Source organism: Notamacropus eugenii, chromosome 3 (assembly GCF_028372415.1).
Source record: "Notamacropus eugenii isolate mMacEug1 chromosome 3, mMacEug1.pri_v2, whole genome shotgun sequence".
In the NCBI taxonomy this organism is placed as follows: domain Eukaryota; kingdom Metazoa; phylum Chordata; class Mammalia; order Diprotodontia; family Macropodidae; genus Notamacropus; species Notamacropus eugenii.
In genome coordinates this window covers 186893213-186913167 of record NC_092874.1, presented here as the reverse complement: position 1 = coordinate 186913167, position 19955 = coordinate 186893213, and the positions used below count along the sequence as shown (strand labels likewise).

Below are 19955 nucleotides of genomic sequence, written 5' to 3'. Positions count from 1 at the left end.
CATACTTGAGCCCACTTTCCTCTGGATTCCATCTACTGGAAAGAGAGTATGTCACAGACTTTAAATTAACTAGATTTTGATTCCAGAAAGTTTTATGGAGTCGATTTAAAGATACTGTCAATTCCTGGAGGGCAGAGAACATGATTTTTTAATCTGCAACCAACAAGAATATGGTAGGCACCATACTGGGTGCTGGGAACACAAACCTCTGAATTATCCTTGTCTACTCATCCCCGTATCCAAACAGTTGCCCAATCCTATCTCCAACAGATAGTGCCACCCTAATTCAAGTTTTTAGTACTCCTCACCTGGACTATGGTAATAGCCTCCTAACTGTTCCTGTTTATAGTCTCTCCCCTTTCCAATCCATCCTCCACACAAACTCCAAAATAATTTTCCTAAGGCACAGATGTGACCATGTCATTCCATGCAGAAAATTTTTCAAAAGCTCCTCATTGTCTTTAGGATCTAATTCAAATTCCTCAGTCTCATATTTAAGGTCCCCACATTCTAGGTGCAGGTTACTTTACTAATCTTAATTAGTTTGGGATTTTTTATTATTATTATTTTCCTGCTTCCCCACTATGTTTCATATAAACTAGCCCATTAGACGCCCCATTTTGTAACTCCATGTCTTCACACAGGCTGATCCTCGTGTTGGGATTATATTCTTTTCTACTATCAACCCCTGAGAATTCTTATCTTATTGTAAGGCTCAGCTCAGGCTTTGTGAAGCCTAATTCCTCAAATTGTTAGTGCTTTGTTGGGTTTCACATTTGCTTGTACTTACTGTAAACATGTTGTATCCCTCAGTAGGATATAATAATTAATAATAATGGTAATAGCATTTGTATAGTACCCTATGGTTTACAAAGTGCTTTACATGCGTTAACTCATTTTATTGAGAATATAAACTCCTTGAGGGCAAAGATTATTTAATTTTTGTCATTGTAACCCCAGCATCTAGCTATCTTACGTAGAGTAGTCTATTTCCCAATAAACCTCTACTGAATTTAATGAAATTGAACAAATTAATGTTATGACTGCTGTTTTTAATAAGTGAGAGCTTTAGCCATGGAAACATAAAGGACGCCCACATTGTTAGTAGTGCTTATTGGAAGCTCCGTCAATTATTAGCAGTATTTGTGAGAGAGAATCACTTGAACAGGAGGATCAAGAAAAATCACTTGAACTTTTCTAGCTGTTTCTAAAAGAGGTTTAAACGTTCAGAAGTTAATCACCTCAGACATCAGCACAGCACCATTGTTAACTGGGTGGGGAAGCAAGTATTATGTAATATTCACATTTTTCTAATTAAGAAAATGAAACATAGGTTAATACATTCAGTTTTAAAGCCCACTTTAAAATCTGAAAAAGGGGAAGACCGAGGTCTAAAATTGAGGTTGTATAATGTCCTTTACAAGGCTTTGGAGAGCCATGAAAGACCAATATTTTGCTGAGTCTGGTAGAGGTAATTCTCCTCCAGTAGAGGTACTTCCAGAAGCCAGGTGGCACAATGGATAGAGTATCTGGCCTACAGTCAAGAAAACTCTTCTTCTTGAGTTCAGATCTGGTCTCAGACACTTCCCAGCTTCATGACCCTGGGTAAATTACTTAACCCTGTTTGCCTCAGTTTCCTCATCTGTAAAATGAGCTGGAAAAAGAAATGGTAAACCATTCCATCAATCATCGCAGAGAAAATCCCAAATGGGATCATGAGGAATCAGACACTACTAAAATGACTAAACAACAAAGAAGTACTTCTCCCATTCCCCATCCCACTCTCAAGGTATCGCTGTATTGTTAGGCACTCAAAAATAAATAAAGTTGCAGCAAAAATAAAATATAGAAAATAAAATGAATTACACTGTGAGGAAGGTTGTGATGGAAAAACCAATAGAAATGATTAACCTATTCACCAACTCTCAGGTTATTCTTTGAGCTAGGCTTACCTTCTGTTACTGGTAGGAACTTTTCATCTCTGACCCCCTAAATGTTGTTTTGGTATTCTTTATAAACTTTGTGGCTTTTATCTGAAATATAAATATAAGACAACATATTGGTCCTTAATGATTGCAAATGACTTTCATGTTGACATCGAATAATCTTCACTTCTGTGAGTTTATTTTATATATCTGCACATTTTAAAGGTGATTTTTTTATATACAATACATAACAGCTGTCCTCAAACCCACACAGTATATTATTCATGCACGGCTTCGCAACTGATTTCCCTTTATGTGACATTATACCTCCAACAGTATAGTTGTTAAGGAGTTAGAGCATTAGTATTAAAATTGTTTACAGCTTATTATTTAGAGAACAGAGATAAAAAGATGAAGGGAAACTCTTAGAGGAAGAGCTTCTAGTACTGGGTTTTCAAATGACACACGTGCACCCTGAGCCCTTTTGAGGAGACTGTAGCAACAAGAGCTTAGAAGTGGTTGTTGTTTCATCTTTTTCCTTATCTTTATTCCTGGTTTTTATGAAAACAGATCTCTCCTTCTTTAATACCTAATTCCCCACCTCTTAGATGTGGGACTAGAATGTCCTGTATCCCAGCTTGTAAAAATCTTTGTAACAGAAACAATTCTGTCATAGACTCTGCAAAATGTTAGTTAAAAAAACATCAGAGACCACAGCTGTCAAAATGCCTGTAGATTTGGGTCCCTGGGAAATTCAAGTTTCAGCACCAGTTTTCAACAAAGTGGTGATTCAGGTCCACCGAGATGAGGTTGAACATTTGATGAATCATAAAAACATTAAATCTTAATCATGAATTTGGCCCTGACAAAAAGAATTAGTGTATACCTTGTTACTCAGCTCATAGGTCAGGCATGATGACTAAACAAAGTTCTCAGACACCATCCTTCACTGACTAGAACCACATTTCTCAGCTTTTTTTATCCCTATGACCATGTAGCACAGTGCCTGACTCATAATAGTTATGTTATACATGTTTGATGAATGAATGAATAAACAACCTTAAATTAGATTAGCCAGGCTAAAGTAACATCTCTCAACTCATAAGAAGGATAGTCTGGTTTCTAACCACTTTTAAATGTTCTATTTTAAATGTTCTTATTTTACATAGTCTCTATCTTGTTGAGTCAAGAAAAAAACTAAATACCTAATCTTGTGGAACTTTTAATTACTTTATAGGAAAATTTTTCTGGAATTTGATAATGCCATTGAAAATTAATATAAGTATGATAGTGGACAGTTAGGTGATACAGTAGATAGAGCAGCTGACTTGGAGTCAGGAAGACCTAAGTTCAGATCCTGCCTCAGACACGTACTAACTATGTGAGCCTAGGCAAATCACTTAACCCTGTTTGCCTCCGTTTTTTCATCTGTAAAATGAGCTGGAGAAAGAAATGGTAGAGCACCATAGTATCTTTGTCAAGAAAACTCCAAGTGGGATCACAAAAAATCAGACAAAGCTGAACAGACTGAACAACAACAAGCATGGTGATGCATACCTTCACTCTCTGCTGCTGGGGGTACCTTGACTTTGGGGTCTTTGAACTGCAGCAGGGCTGAAGTCAATGAGGTATCCAAATAAAGTCCAGCATCCAGAAGCAGAGGACCAATAGGCTTCACCAGACAGTCAAGGGGTCCATGACTCAAAAACAGGTTAAGAATTCCCATAAAGGTAGAATTATATGAAGAATGGGGAGATAACCTTGAAGGTAGAAATATCTGGGTTCAAATTCTGCCCTTGACACATGTATGTCTTGGGGGAAATCACTTCTCTGCTCAGTGCACCTATGCAACTCTCTCTAAGACTACAAGTTTCAAGGGATTTACTAATCTGCATTGACAGAGGGGGTTATCATAGTAGGAGTTCCCTATACCACTTAACTCACAGGTCTGAATGTATAGTCAACAAGTATTTAAGTGTCTTATCATCTTCCAGGTACTGTGTTAAGAGTTGAGATAAGGAAGGAAGGAAGGAAGGAAGGAAGGAAGGAAGGAAGGAAGGAAAGAAGAAAGGAAGGAAGGAAGGAAGGAAGGAAGGAAGGAAGGAAGGAAGGAAGGAAGGAAGGAAGGAAGGAAGGAAAGAGAAAAGGCACACATGAGAAAAAAATAGTCCCTCTACTCAATTTGCTCCCAGTCTAGTGGTAGAGACAAATATGCAAATAACTAGGTACAAATAAGATATACACTGGAAATAATGAACAGAGGGAAGACACTAGCATTAAGGAGGATCAAGAAAAGTTTCTTGTAAAAGTTGAAATTTTAGCTAAAATTTGAAACAGGCAAGAGGGAAAAATGAGGAAGAAAATTCCAGGCATGGGGGACAACCAGTAAAAATGCAGAGAGTCAGGAGATGGAGTGTCATGTGCAAGAACAGCAAAGAGGTCAATAAAAACCCAAAAACCCATTCTATAGATGCAAGAAAAATAATTTAAGTAGAGAGCCAGGAATTTTTTCTTTTTTAAAAAATTCATTTTATCTTTAATTTATGGAGTAAAACAAACATTCCCATAACATGGTACAATAAAAAGATGATTGCACATGAAACGGCAAATCGACTATGCGCAACTTGCTGTTCCTTTCAAATATACCACAAAATTATCATGTAAATTTCTTTTTTTTAATTTTTAAAATGACCAATTTAAAAGGATTCCACAAAGAGGTTTTTGTAATTAAAAAGCACAGGACTAGAAGTCAGGAGATCTAGTCTTGAATGCAAGATCTGCAACTAAGTAGCTATATAACCTTGGGAAAGTCATCTAATCTCTTGGGAACTCAGTTTCCTCATTTATAAAATGAAGGTTCCACATTTTAGGGAGAATAATGAGAAGCTATAGTGTGGCCAAAAGAAGATGATCCGTCTAGTGAGGAGACTAAACACACATGACATTGGAAGATCAATTGAAGTGTGACTCATGATCTCCAAAGGGCCCCCTCCTATAAGGAACTTGGCTCTGAACTCATTCAAACTCATTCATCTTGGGGAAACCTGACTCTAAAAAGAAGTCAGTCTTTTCTCTCTTCCTCTGGTTCATTATGCTCCTTCTCTATAAGAACTCTGGAGAAATCTCTAAAACAATACTTAGAAATGGCTTGTGCCTAGAGTTTTCCGAAAATGTAAGTAACAAGGTCTCCCCCTAGAAAAGGTTTTCAATGCACAATATGGATATCAGGTCTAGGACAGCATTTAATTTTTGGCAGCAGGAAGTTTTCTATCCCTGTCCTCTCTCTCTCTCTCTCTCTCTCTCTCTCTCTCTCTCTCTCTCTCTCTCTCTCTCTCTCTCTTCAATACTCATTGCTTTACTATAATATTTAGCATACCATAGAAACTATGTAAAACATAAAGGATTTTAAAATGTGTGACAAACAAATATAGAAAATATAAAATAGTCAATTAGCTCATTACATTTATGTTAGTATTATTATTACTACTTGTTCAGTCATTTTTCAGTGGTGCCTGACTCTTCATGACCTCATTTGGGATGATTTGCCATTTTATTCTCCAGCTTCATTTTACAGATTTGAGGAACTGAGGCAAATGGGGTTAAATGACTTGCCTAGGATCACACAGTTAGTAAGTGTCTGAGGCTAGATTTGAACTCATGAAGATGAGTCTTTCTGATTCCAAGCCCAGTGTCCTCTAGCTACCCTTACACTTATTATGTTCTCCCAAAAGGTAAAGAAACATAGTGGAACTATTGAACAGATGTTTCACATTCAACTAATCAAGTCCACACCATATATGATGGCAAGACAGAGCATGGGTCAGGCTTTCTTTATTCCCTTACATGGCAGTCTTCCTAGCGATAATGATCTTTTCCTCCAAGAAGCATGTTCTTGTGGAAATCACCTCCAGATGGGTATCCAACTCTAGACATTTTAAACTCAAATTCATGAGGTTCACTTGCACCAAAATACAGAAGTCCACTTCTCGAAATTGCTAGTTGCTAGGAAGAAAACAGAAAGAAGGAGGAGGCCAGGGACACAAGGTCATCAAGACAAATACATGTCCTGGCTGTGATGTGCCTGGATACACCATGTAGGAAAGAGGGTGGAAAAGGAATCCTCCTCCCTTCCCTGATTCAACATCCAAGGGAAAAGAAGCATGAACACTGAAGAAAAGGTCCTCAAAAAAAAGCGAACGGGACGAAAGGTGGAGCCTAACACTTTTAGACTTCCAAAAGGTGAGCTTCCTGGATAATAGTTGGACCCTAGCAATATTCAATAGCCAATCATCTTCAATACAGCACCAACCAACATAACTCCAGTCACTGAGGACCATTGCAGGAGTTGCAGCATCACCTTAGAAAGGCATATGTTCTTCAGAAAGAAGCCAGAGAACATGTCCCACGGAAAAGAGCTAAAGAATAAGTCCACCCTCAAGGAAATGGCCTGAGACCAACAAACCAGGAATTCTCCTGATTACACCTCCTTCAGAAGAAGCCAGGGGTTTATAGCCTAGAGACATTTTGACTTAGGGAAGGGGGTGGAGGAACTCCATTGGCTGTCTTCAGGTGTTTGAAAGGAGTTGTGAAAGAGCTGGACTTCATCTGCATGTCTTCCAACAAGCAGTGGGTGGAAGATTGGTCTGCCTGGAGAAAACAACTTCCTAATAATCAAAGCTTTCCGAAAGCAAAATGAGAAGTAGCTGGATTCCTATCACTAGAGGCCAGTCAGTCAGTCAACAAACATTTATTAAGTCCTTACTATGTTCCAGGTATTAAGGGTTAGGAGTACAAATACAAGCAAAAAGAGAAAGTCTCTGCCCTAAGGAGCTTACATTCTAATGGGAAAGACAAGACATCAAACAGAAAAGAAACAGAAAAGGTCCTGGGAGTGTGGGGAGAACAGAATGTACCTGACACCAGAGGAGTGCAGCCAGGTGGAAAATTAAGAGATGGCTGTGCTGGGCATCCTCCTTAAATAGAGATTCTGGGAAGAGCCTTTCACTGTGCAACTAGAGAGAAGCATCCCGGGGGAAGAAGGTATTTTTGAGATGTGAGATTCTGGGCGGAAATGATCTTCCAAGATAAAGAGCTTTCTGAGTCAAGTTGGAGAAGCTAAAGGAGTACAACATGGTAGGAAACAAAGAGACACCTGGTCAAAAAACATTCCTTAAATGCAGGTCAAGTAGAGGTGGTTGTTTTGTGGAGGGAATTCCCATTCAGATACATGTTGGACTAGAGGATCCAAGATATCTTTTGTCTCCAGTAATCTGTGAATCAGTAGAGTTATAGGAATGTTTGCAAGATCAGATGACTACACCAGAGCTCCAAAATAAGGAGCAAAGAATGAATAACATCTCCCTGACAGCATCATAAGAGTAATATATCATACACAATGACTGCAACGAGGCAAATAAAGCAAACAGAACTGGTCAAATATAACGGCAAACGTTAATACCATACTGAGGTATTATAAAATTATTGAGGTATTGAGGTATAAAATACTGAGGTATTATATAAAATCAGAGGACACATTCTTCCTTTCTTTTAACATTAATAAATATATTGTAGGGGAATGTACTTTGTATGGGGAATTGCTTAGGTGTCTCTTGGGAAAGTTATGTGAAAAAATGTGTAAATATGTGTGTATATATGTATGTGTGTGTGCATATACATATATACACACACATATATAACATATATATACATACATATGTATCTCTGCTATGGAAAAGCAATGGATAGCAATGATATCTATGTAATCTATGCTGCAGTTTAGGAAAGAATATGAAACTGAAAAGCAGAGAAAGGGTAGGTTGTCTTGGAGGGAACACAGGACTCAGAAAAATCTTTCTGTCCTTGTCCACTCTCTCTTCCTCCCACCCTCACCTCTAAATCATAAAGTGCAACATGGCTCCCCAACAAACAAAAATTTCCCTGGATCCTTGGAAATATATCTTTACTTATTTTATTATCATTATAGAAATAATTATGGTGGCTATTATCATTCTCTCTCTCTCTCTCTCTCTCTCTCTCTCTCTCTCTCTCTCTCTCTCTCTCTTTCTCTCTCTCTCTCAATCTCGGCAATCCAGGTTAAGTGATTTGCCCAGGGTCACACAGCTAGAGTCATATGTCTGAGATAGAACTTGAACTCAGGTCCTCCTCACTTCACTGTGCTACCTAACTGCCTCACCCCCTTTCTTTCTCAATGAGTGCCTGGCTCATTGTCTTCCTTTCCTCATCATCTCCAGCTTTTAAACTAGAGGACTTCATCATATATATACATAGATAGATAGATAGATAGATAGATAGATAGATAGATAGATAGATAGATAGATAGATAGATAGATAGATAGATACTCCCTCAAATTCCCTAATTCCTCATTCCCTACTGCTCCAGCCCACCTTAATAACACACAGGAATAGTCATATTTTGGGTATTATCTTGCCTAGAAAGTGCTCCACTTTCTAAAAGAAAAAAGAAAAGAAAACTCTTTGACATTCCTCTATCTGACAATAATAATATTTCATCTATCCCTATTATCCACCCCTCCTAAACTTGTTTTTCACCCTCATCATGACCACCAACCTCTATATCCCTCAATAATTTCTCACATCATTGTCCCTGCTCTAACAAAACATTTGCCTTTCCCAGTTTCAACTACATAGTTGGCTAGTTCAAGTGCATACCATCATTAATTCTGAATGGCTCTACCCCTTGTCCTATCTCTGCTCATCCCTCACCAAATGCCAACCCTGATTTGTTCCTACCATTCGTTTCCTCCAGTTCTAAGCACATGCTCTTGTATAAAGCTGAAAGAAGAAGCACAAATGCACAAACTCTGGAAACTACAATATCATATTAGCCAATTTCAATTCCATACTCATTGCAGCTAGGCATTTTTTCCTTTTATTCCTTCCTGATTCCCTGTATCATTCCCTTCACAAGTTATTCTTTCCTAGATTCCTACCTCACTTCTACCCTACTCTCAGCTGAAGACATGTACCTTGCTGAGAAAAAATGAAATCAATTTGATGTGAGTTCCCTCTTCTCACTTCTTCAGTCTTCTCTCATTTGCAGCCAAACTCCTTGGAAAAAGCTTCCTACCCTCGTTACCTACACTATCTTCCTTTTCCTCTCCTCAACTCTTTGCAATCTGCCTTCATGCCTCAACTGAAACTGATTTCTCCAAAGTTCCCAATGGTTTCTAAATTGCTAAATCGATGTTGTTCTCTCAGTCTCATCCTTCTTAATCTATCTATAGCATTTGACGCTCTCCTCCCAGATGCTCTCTCCTTTCTGAGACTTTGACATTCCTCTCTCCTGGTTCTCCTCCTACCTATCTAAGTGAGGCTACTTAGCTTTCTTTGTTGGCTCATGATTCATATCAAGTCCCCTGTGTAGGGTCCCCAAGGCTGTGCCCTGAACCCTCTTCTCTCTCTACACTCTCTCTAGGAAAATATTCCAGTTCCTCTCATTGGATCCCTTGAACTTTAATTATCATCACTATTCAGGTGACTCATAAAATTCTATGTCAAATCCAAGTCTCTCCATTGAACTCCAGTCCAGCCTCAGCAACTGTCTGGTAGACATTTCAAACTGGATGCCCTAGAGACATCAAACAACATGAACAAAACAAAGTTTATTATCTCCCCCCTCGAGTCACTTCTCTTCCACGTTTTTCTGTCAAAAGCATTTCACAAACTCACTGTTGTTCTCTACTCCTGACTCTTACTTATTTCACACCTCCAGTCAGTTGCCAAATCTCGTCTTTCCACTTTCATAAACTCTCTTACATCCATCCCCTTCTTTCTACTCTACCACCAGTTTAGTTCGGTCCTTCATCACTCTCCCCTAGATTATTGCAATAGCCTCTCAACTGGGCTCCTTTTTTAATTATTTTATTTGTTTTCAGCGTTCTATAATCACTTCCATATATCTTAGATTTTTTTCCTCTCCCTCCCCAAGGTAGTACACATACATTCCTATTAAATACATTTTCACCTTAGTCATGTTGAATAGAAGAATTAAAATGAATGGGAGAAACCATAAAACAAAACAGAATACCAAAAAATTGGTCTACTTCATTCTGCGGTCCAATTCAATAGTTCTTTCTCTGGAGGTGGAAGGTGTTTTGCCTCAAGAGTCCATTGGGAATTTTTTAGGTCCTTGCATTGCAATGAAGTACTAAGTCTACCAGAAAAATTCCTCACACACTGTGGTTGTTGCTGTGTACAAAGTTCTCCTGGTTCTGCTCATTTCACTCAGCATCATCAACTAGGCTTCTTGTATCAGCTATCTCTCCACTTCAGTCTATCCTTTGAATAGCTGCCAAAATGATTTTCCTTAAATGCAAATATGACCATGTCATTCACCCTACTTAGCAAACTTCAGTGCACCCCTATTGACTCTAGGATAAGATAGAAACTTATTTGTTTAGCTTGGAAAGCCCTTCACAACCTGAATATTACTTCTTTCCCTGAATTTTACACTACAGACAAATTGGCTTCTTTTTTGTTCCTCATACATGACTCTAACTATTGTCTATGGGCCTTTGCACTGGCTGTACCTCATACCTGGTGGTACATCTTCATCTTCATCTCTACTCACAGCATTCCTCTCTTCCTTCAAGACACATGAACACATGTGAGAAGATGGGCCAGGGAATAAAATGAAGATTGACTAGAGTCAATCTAGATACAATAGCCCAGTCTGGCACTAGCCAATCAAGATATTGGGTGCCACGGTGGAATTCTGGAGCTGAAAGTTTTAGGTCCACCTTCTACATGAAACTTCTGCCTCCCAACCACTAGTCCACTTCCTCAATCTATTTCACTTGCTCTTCCATCAGAATTATGACCCTTGGCTCTGATTAATGGCCACTCACCTTAGGTTGCCTCTTCTGTCATAACACTGCTTCTCTTTCTTTCTTGTTTGTATTTGTATCCCCAATACAGTGCCTGACACCTCCTAAGCCCTTAAAATGCTTATTAATTCATTCTTCTTGTCATAAACAGCATTAAGCAATGATGGCCCAGTACTCAGAGCATATCCCATTATTTTCTGCCTGTTTCCAATTCCACCACATGAAAATTTTAGAGATCTGGTTTCCAGCCATTAGAGACTCGGGGGTCAGGACTGTGTGTTGATGAAAAATCTTCTAGTTGTGTGCTGAGTGGGAAGGGCAGATAATTCAGGAGAGGCTGAGCCAGAACTCAGGGGATCTATAAAAGGCTCAGCCCATTTCTCTTTCTCTGTCCTTGGTTTCTTCAAGTGAGGCTTACCTGTAGCTGCCAAATAGGAAAGAAGCTGCTAGACAAATTCTCCCCTCTGGCTGCCCTATGTTTATTTTCTTTTATGCTTTTTTTCCTTTTCCAAATGCATGTGCATAGTCTAAGATAAAAGTGTCCAAATAGCCTGGCCCATTTGGGAGATACAGAGATCTCATTACAGGTTAACTATAGACAATAACAAAAAGTACCAGAGATGGTAGTAGTGGCCAAAGGAGTTGGAAGATGGTCAAGAAGCAATATTGAGATATATATGCCCAAGCAGTAACCTTGCTGGCAATGGAAATTCTGGAGAGATTGTAGGGGACCAGGTGAGAAACCTAGCCCAGTAGTGGTTAAACTTGGTAAGGCCTAAGTACAGTAGCCAAGGGATTGGCTTGACCCAGCCCAACAGCAAATAATCTAATCCATCAGAGAGAGACACCATGTCCTATGGTAATTTAGCCTAGCTGAGCAGCAGGATCATCAAGACTTCATAGAGAGAGAAAAAGACTTCCAGGACCAGAAGTCAGAAAGCCTCACTTTGCCAGACATAACACCTACATGAGTGCCTTGCTATTTTGGCTCTCTAATTTTGAGCCCACTCTCCCAAAGATCTTGGGTATGCAAGGAGAGAATGTATTCTCCATAATAATGGAGTCTCATGAGCTATGGTAAAAATACAAACCAATCTTTCACTGAACAGAAAAAAGAGTGAGTCACATCTGCCCTCTTAGGGACACTACTCTTCTGTATGAGTGCTTTTTTCGGGGGGCAGGAGACAGGGAGGAATCAAGGGTACACTAAAGCAAACTCCTACTGGCTCTCAAGCACAGAATAAGTTTTTAGTGTGAGCATTTGACACCTCAGAAATCGGCAAATGCTACAAATCAGGGCTTAATTTATGATTTTATTGATTGTCTAGACTTAAGAAAGTGATGGTGAAAATGTCAATAATGGAGATTAAACTTAAAAGTGTCATAGTCTTGTATACATTTTTTATGGAGGAAGCCAGATCATTAAAAATTTACCAGCATGATCATGGAGAGAATCTTACTATTTGCATATTTGTGTATCTGTATAACTAGAGTCTAGCATAGTACCTAGTATATAAAAGGCACACAACATTTTTTTCATTGAATGAAACAATTTGCCTACAAATTGCAATTTCTGTTTCTGTCCCCATTTTTATGGCTCTGTAGTGTTTGTGTCTACTCACACTCATGAACCTCAGTCCTATACATTGTTCTTCTGTGACTTCTCTGACTGAAATGACGTACTGTTAGAGCTTAGTAAAAACAAAATTCCCCATCTACAGTATTTATCTAATTTTCCTTCTACTTGTAGATTGGTGTCAGGGAAGGATAGATAAGAGATGAAAGGAGTAAAGGAGCTGAAGGCATTCAGAAGAAAAAGGGGAAATTAAAGGAGGGTATGTCTACAGGACGTTCACCTGAGAGTCCTGGATAGGGAAGTTCTTGTCCAGGGAGAGTAGAGTGAACTTCTGAACAAAAAAACAAATAACTCATCTTTTTTCACTCTGTACCCAGCCCACTCTGGGACATAGAATCACATTAAAATCTTGTCATGGCCTTCATCTCTATAATAGTCACCTGTTGTATGGACACCTGTCAATATGATTACATACTCCCAACTGATAGCAGTTATTTTAGCCTAGGATACAAAGAATCATCTCTTCCAATTTGTTGTTGTTTAGTTGCTTTCCAGTTTGTATCTGACTTTTCATGACCCCATTTGGGGTTTTCTTGGCAAAGATACTGAACAGATATGCCATTTTCTTCTCCAGTTCATTTTACAGATGAGAAAACTGAGGCAAACAGGGTCAAGTGACTTGCCCAGGGTCACACAACTAGTAAGTGTCTGGAGCCAGATTTTAACTCAGGTCTTCCTGACTCCAGGTTCAGCTCTCTATCCACTGCACCACCTAGCTATTCTCTCTTCCAGTACCTGACTCTAGACTTCCTTTTGGCTATCATCTACCTAAAAAATCTCCCCCCATTGGCCTGCAATGATACCTAAAATTCAGTCTTTAGAGAAATTTAAGTGAAGAGACCTAGATTCTAATCTCAGATTTCTCAGGCTAAATTGTGTGATTTTGGGAAGTCATTGGGACTCAGTTTTCACATATGTGAAATGAGGGGTGTTGAACTGTATGGCCTCCAAGGTCCATTCAATGTAAAAAAATTCAATTACCCTGAGTTAATCTTCCTACTGTAGGGTGTAGATTTCAAATATGACATGATTGGCAGGGGTCAGGAGCCTGTGTGCTTCTAAGACTGGTATTTAAAGTTGGTAAATCACATATTCCAAACCATTTACCTTTTCTGAACTTATAATATGGGCAGAGAATCTGGCATCTAGAAAATGTAAACAAATATTTAAAAATCTATAGAGCCTATTTCTTCCCCCTTTGACTCTCCCTCTCTCTTTCTCTTCCTTTCTTTTAGCTTTCCATTCTTCTCCCATTCCTCCTTCTATTCCTTCATTTCTACCTTCTTTCCTTCCATCCTTCTTTTCTTCCTTCCTTTTTTCTCCCCTTTTTCCTTCCTCCCTCCTTTCCATGGCTTCTCTTTTTCCTTTCTTTCTTTCCTTCCTTCCTTTTGTCATTATCTTTCACACTTTTATACTCTGGATTTTTTTGTCCTTTTTTCACCTCTCCAGCTAAGGATTGTATTCGTACAATTCTCTAACATGACTGAGGAGCTATTGAGAATATTGATTATATATCAGTGCTGAATAACTAAGAGAAAACTCTCTAAATTTTTGAGTGGAGGATGAGAGTGAAACAATGAACCAATAAAAATACCATTTTTTTAAAATGAAGACTATATTTTTGAGTCAACTGACTAATTGGTTTAATATTTATTCATGCTACCTAAATGCTGCTATGATGAACTACTCCATAAATCCCACCGTTAAATTTCAGTTTTTATAAGCTGAGAAAGAGAAAAAAGCCACCTTAGGTCAATCTGTATCTCTTCCTTAGAGGCAGATTCTCCTCTCCCTTTTCCTGTAACAGCATGTGGTAATTCTGCCTAGAACATGAAAAACAAGCTACAAAACAAAGCAAATTAGTGACTAGTTTATTTTCATCCTAGGATGTACATGCCTTCTCCAAACTTATATGAATTCTTCTCTTCAACAGAAAAATGACATATAAATGCTTCAACTTTAAAATGATTGGAAAATTATTTGGAAGGGAAAAATCCCCGTGAAACTGAGGCAAAAGAGTCTACAATGATTTTGTTAAATCAGAATTTACATGTGCATTAAAAACAATGGGAGTTGCTCACAGATCCCTGGGTACCACAAGGACTTGCATTTGTTTTTAATTTGGAAGTTTACTGGAGCTTGTAGCTGTGGTCGTTTTGGTCTGAGGTAAGTGTCAGTACCCATAAACAAAAAACAAGGAAGAAATGGTTAGCAGGTTAGTTAGAATTTCAACCAAAAAAACACCCTGGGGAAATGGTAATTCAAGACTCTGGTGTCCTTCATTTCTGCTGGCCAACTCTCAATCAGTGTCCCTATGTGAAGTGGTACAGTGCAGCCTCTTAGATTTCTTTTTCCATCAGATCATAACATTTATTTACAAAGCTCTTTTCTCCAGTTTACTCTCCCCAGAGTTCTAGACACTAATTAGGAAAATAGTAAGTTATAGCTGCTTTATCCAATTTTCCTGCAGCTGGGGACTTACCTGGCACACTGCCACTTCCGCTAGTGGTTCCCTTGGACCCCTTCAAATCCTCATTTTCTGCCATCTTAGATGGAGTCTTCTTCCAAGGCTCATAGAATTTAAAACTAGAAGGTAGGTCATCCATCTACTGCCAGTGGTGTCAAACTCAGATAAAAACAGATCCCTGCAGGCAGCATATTGAATTAGAAAACCACAAGTTAACATTATTTATGTTGTATTGTATTTTTATTTATTTTGTTAAACTTTTTGCAATTACATTTTAATCTGGTTGGAATTTTGTTGCAAATGTAGGGCCTGCTGCTCCCATTTGATACCTTTGTAAATCCAATTGCCTCCAGTTCTCAGGAGGAGAAAACAAAGAGGCAAAGAGACTTGCTTGGGGTGCCACAATTAATAAGCAAAATTCTAATCCAGAAACCCTGACTCCAAATGCAGAGTTCTTAACATATTGAGTCCAAGGGGGAGTGGTTGCTTAGGGAAAAGAGGAGGCAGATCCTCCCCACTCAGGCATTACCAGGTAGTCCCTATATCTACTTTAAAAAAAAATTTGGTAAAACCTAAAGATTATACAACTGATTTTCTGCTTCCTATCACCCTTTATTACTAGGACAGAGTAGCTCTCAGTTTTTAAAAAATATTCTACTGAAAGTCAGAGGGGCCTGAGTTAGAAATATAGTTTTGTAACTTGCTATCTAAGAGATCTTCCTTAGGTAATAATAAAACAAACAGTGATAATATACTTCACAGAAAAGTTTTCCAACTGCTTTTAATCAAATCCAATGTTTTTAAAACACCATAACAACTAACAGTTCTGCCGATCAACCCACCATGCCTGTGAATCCCAAAATCAAAACTCCCTCCCCAAGCCACTACCCACATATATATGTGTCTCCCCCACTAGAATGGAAGTATCTTGCAGGTAGATACTGCTTCGTTTTTTATATTTGTATCCTCAGCTTGTACTTGGCATATAGTAATGGATAGGTAGAGTTAGTCAGTTAGTCAATCAACAAGCATTTATTGAGCACTTATTGCATGCCAGGTAGGCACCATGCTAAACTCTGAAGATACAATGAAAAGCAAAAAGCACAGTCCCTACCCTCAAGGAGATGACATTCTAATAGAGGAGAAAATATACAAATACATACATGCATAGATATATGTACATATACATGTATTTATATGTTGTTGCTTAGTCATTCAGTCATGTCTGAATGGACCATAGCATGACCCCATGGACCATAGCATGACAATACTGTCCATGGGGTTTTCTTGACAAAGATGCTAGAATAGTTTGCCATTTCTTTCTCCAGTGGATTGAGGCAAACACAGGTTAAGTCACTTGCCCAGAGTCACACAGCTAGCCAGCATCTGAGGTCACATTTGAACTGACTCCCTGCCCAGCCTCTATGCACTTAGCCACCCTAGCTGCCTCTAATATTTATGTAACTATATTATAAATATAAAAATATATAAGCCACCACCTTCAGGCGCTACCCATTCCACTTTTAGATAACTTACTATAAGTTTTCCTTTATCTCAAACTTAAATGTGATTCTACTTAATTTTTATGCATTGCTTCTGGTTCTACCCTCTGGGCTAAGTAGAAGCACTTTTTTCCATCTTGACTGACTGATTGATTTGCCAATGCTGTATGCAGGGCACTATGCTGGGTAAGGTGCTGAGGAACAACACTTACATAAAGTTTGGTGTTTGTCTTCAAGGGGCTTATGATGTATGCAAAGCACACGAGTAGTGGTGTTGGAATAATTAAATCTGGGTGTTTTTGAGATTCTTCTAGGAATCTTTCCTTGCAACAATAATCCCTTGTGAATTGTCTGGAGAAACAACATTCTGTATACCAAAATAATAGTTACTCATAAAACATATGAACCCTTGATGATGAAAAATACTATACCCACTGTGAGAGAACATTATATTTTCACTTTGCATTTTTTTTTCAGAGCTGGAATGAACTTCAGAGGCCATCTAACGCACACTGCTAAATGACAATCATCTCTTATAACATTTTATAAAAATGGTTATGCATTCTTTGTTTAAAGAACTCTAAAGAAGGGAAAGCTACTAACTCCTAGGAGTACCCATTGCACTTTGATATAACTCTCCCAACAAGTTTTCCCTTATCTCAAACCTAAATGTGTGATTCTCTGATTCCATTCAATTCTTAGGCATTTTTTCTGGTTCTACCCTCTTGGCTAAGTAGAAGTCTAATCCTCCTTCCATTTGACATCCTCTCAAGCACCTGGGAGCAGGCAGCCATCACCTTTCCAAGTCATCAGATCTCCATCTGTTCTATTGGGAGCTAGTGGAGCAGTGGATAGAGTACAGGGCCTGGAGCAGGAAGACTCATCTTTCTGGGTTCAAATTTATCCTCAGACACTAGCTGGGTGACCCTGAGCAAGTCATTTAACCCTATTTGCTCAGTTTCCTCATCTGTAAAATGAATTGGAGAAGGAAATGGCGAACTACTCCAGTATCTTTGCCAGGAAAACCCTAAATGGAGCTGTGAGGAGTCAGACATGACTGAAAAATGACTAAACATCAAGTGCCTGAAGGCAGCTATCACCTTTCCAAGTCATCCCATCTCTAGGTTAAACATCCCCAATTCTGTCAATCAAACTCCATGTGGCATGAACTCAAGACCTTTCACCAACTTGGTCACCCTTCCCTGGATACTTTCTACATGTCTTGAGTCCTCTATGATCTTTCAAAAGTCATTGACAATGGCTCAACAATCTTGTCTCAACTTCTTTCAAAATCCTGAAATGTAGTTTAGCTGAGCCTGATAACTTAAGCTCATCAGAGGAAGTTAGGTGTGCTTATAATATTTCCCTCTTCAACTTGAGTGTTAATTCCTTTTTTCCTGCATTTAGTTGGATTTTTAAATTTTTTTAACTTTCTAGGTTTTTTTTTTTAGTTGCATGCCTTTGAAAACAAAGAATACAAGAGTACCTCTTGACTTGTTAAGACTATTGCCTTCCCCACTAAAGTCATTATGTTATTGACTCAAAGCATTCTTCTCTCCAACCGTCTCTTAACTGATTGGTGAACTTATCTTTCTTTGAGAAAAGATTATGATATTTATATGTAATAGGAGGTCACTTTGATTACTCCAAGATAACAGTGGATGGGATGGTCCAGAAAGAAATGAATAATAACTACAGTATGGGAATGCTGACCTAAAAGTATATTTTAGCATATTATATATGTGTGTGTGAGAGAGAGACAGAGGGACAGAGAGACAGAGAGACAGAGACAGAGACAGAGACAGAGAGATAGATGCACAGATAAATAAAAATATAATGTATATACTTAGCATATTATGATCTTTTTCCTTGTTCACGATTCCTATAATAATACTCCAAATTGTCTTGGGTAAAGGCATGTTAAAGGGTATCATCACATTATCCCAATTTATACATCTCTCTCTCTCAGCTTAGAAATGCTTGGATACAGGATAATGTTAAAGCAAATGAAATTATTTATAGAAAATGAACCTCAAACGCAGACTATAGTATTCATGCCTTTTCTTTGACAAGGGAAGCTACTACTAAGGTAAGATTTTCCACCTTCTGTTCTAAGCTATTTATTCTCATTTTATTTCTTTCCCTCCTGAATTAATTTCATTTTTTAAATCTCCTACTTTATTTAGAACCAGCAAGTCTTATAGTTCTTGTTATCAAAGCAGTTTTTTCCTCTGAGCCTCTGCTAAGAGTTGTAGGGTTATTCAATTCTTTGGTTTTCCCTTGTGAAACACCTTGGCAGTGCAGTCGATGGATAGAATGCTGGGCCTGGAGTCAAAAAGATTTGACTTCCACCCCAGCTGTGTGACATTGGGCAAGTAACTTAAGCTTTGTTTGCCTCAGTTTTCTCACTTGTAAAAATCAGGAATAATAACAGTGTTTACCATGAGGTAGATAGGGTAGGTAGGGATGTTGTGAGAATAAAATGAAATAATATTTGTAAAGAACTTAGCAAAGTGCCTAGTCCATGCTAGGTACTTATTCTCTTCCCTCTTGGGCTTCTCTTACTCCCAAGATCTTTCTCCATTGTGTTTTGTGTCTTCTGTTGTTTATCCATATTTTAGCTTGGGTCTTAGAATGGAACTTTATGTTTGGGTCAATCCCTTCCAATACTTTTGAATGGGTTGGTAAGCCTTATTTTATCCTATCCCCTCTATAACACAATACTTAGCATATAATATGTACTTAATGAATGTTTATTTATTAATAAATAATTAATTATAATAATTGTTATAATGTGTCATATTATTATCATATTAATTACATGATCGATATTACTACCAATAATAATAGGATAGTAATCATCATTTCAATAAAGAATTAATTGATTACTAATAAAACATATTAATAAAGGGAAACTGCTACCAATGCTTATCTGGATGGCATAGCTGGTATTAGCTTCAGTTTTGGTCCTTTATCTCAATTTCCTAGAGATCTGCTGTGATTTCAGGGCCCAAATGGTTTCTTTTTCCCTGTCTTTCAACAATACTGGAGAATATATTGGTCAGGCCCCAGTGGGATATGAGATGATACTGGTCTCAGGATTCCAGGCAGTTTCTTTTCCCATAGGATATAGTGGTTTACTTCTGAGTCTTTTCATATTTCTTCATCATTGGTCTTCATGGGTCTATTTTCAGATATTTGTTAGAGATTCCATGAGAAAAGTAGACTTCTTTGGCCTTTCATGTCATCATCTTAACCACAATTTGTCGTTGCCATTTTTGTCTGGTAAATTCCAGTTCAAAAATCCTTTTTTCCTGACAGAAAAACAAAAAATAAAAATTAAATAAATAATATACAATAAATAATATCACATGAAGTGAGCAATTTCACCTTCTCTATAAGGTCATAGATTTAGAGCTAGTATAAACTGAAAGGTCATTTAGCCACCCTTCTTATTTTACAAGTGAAGAAACTGAGGACAAGAAAGGTTAAGCAACTTGCCTAAGGTCATACAGGTAGTAAATAGTACAGCCAGAATTTGAACTCTGCTTCCTAATT

General features: G+C 38.1%; 1 long non-coding RNA gene across 1 annotated transcript; it reads right to left on the bottom strand.

Annotated features, from left to right (window-relative positions):
- Positions 1 to 1894: 1894 nt before the first annotated feature.
- LOC140533627 (uncharacterized) lies at positions 1895 to 19707 on the bottom strand. Its single transcript, XR_011977014.1, has 3 exons — positions 19320 to 19707; positions 14911 to 15073; positions 1895 to 2033 (listed from the first exon to the last, which is right to left on the bottom strand). It is a non-coding gene; the product is annotated as an uncharacterized lncRNA (long non-coding RNA).
- Between the last annotated feature and the right edge of the window lie 248 nt (positions 19708 to 19955).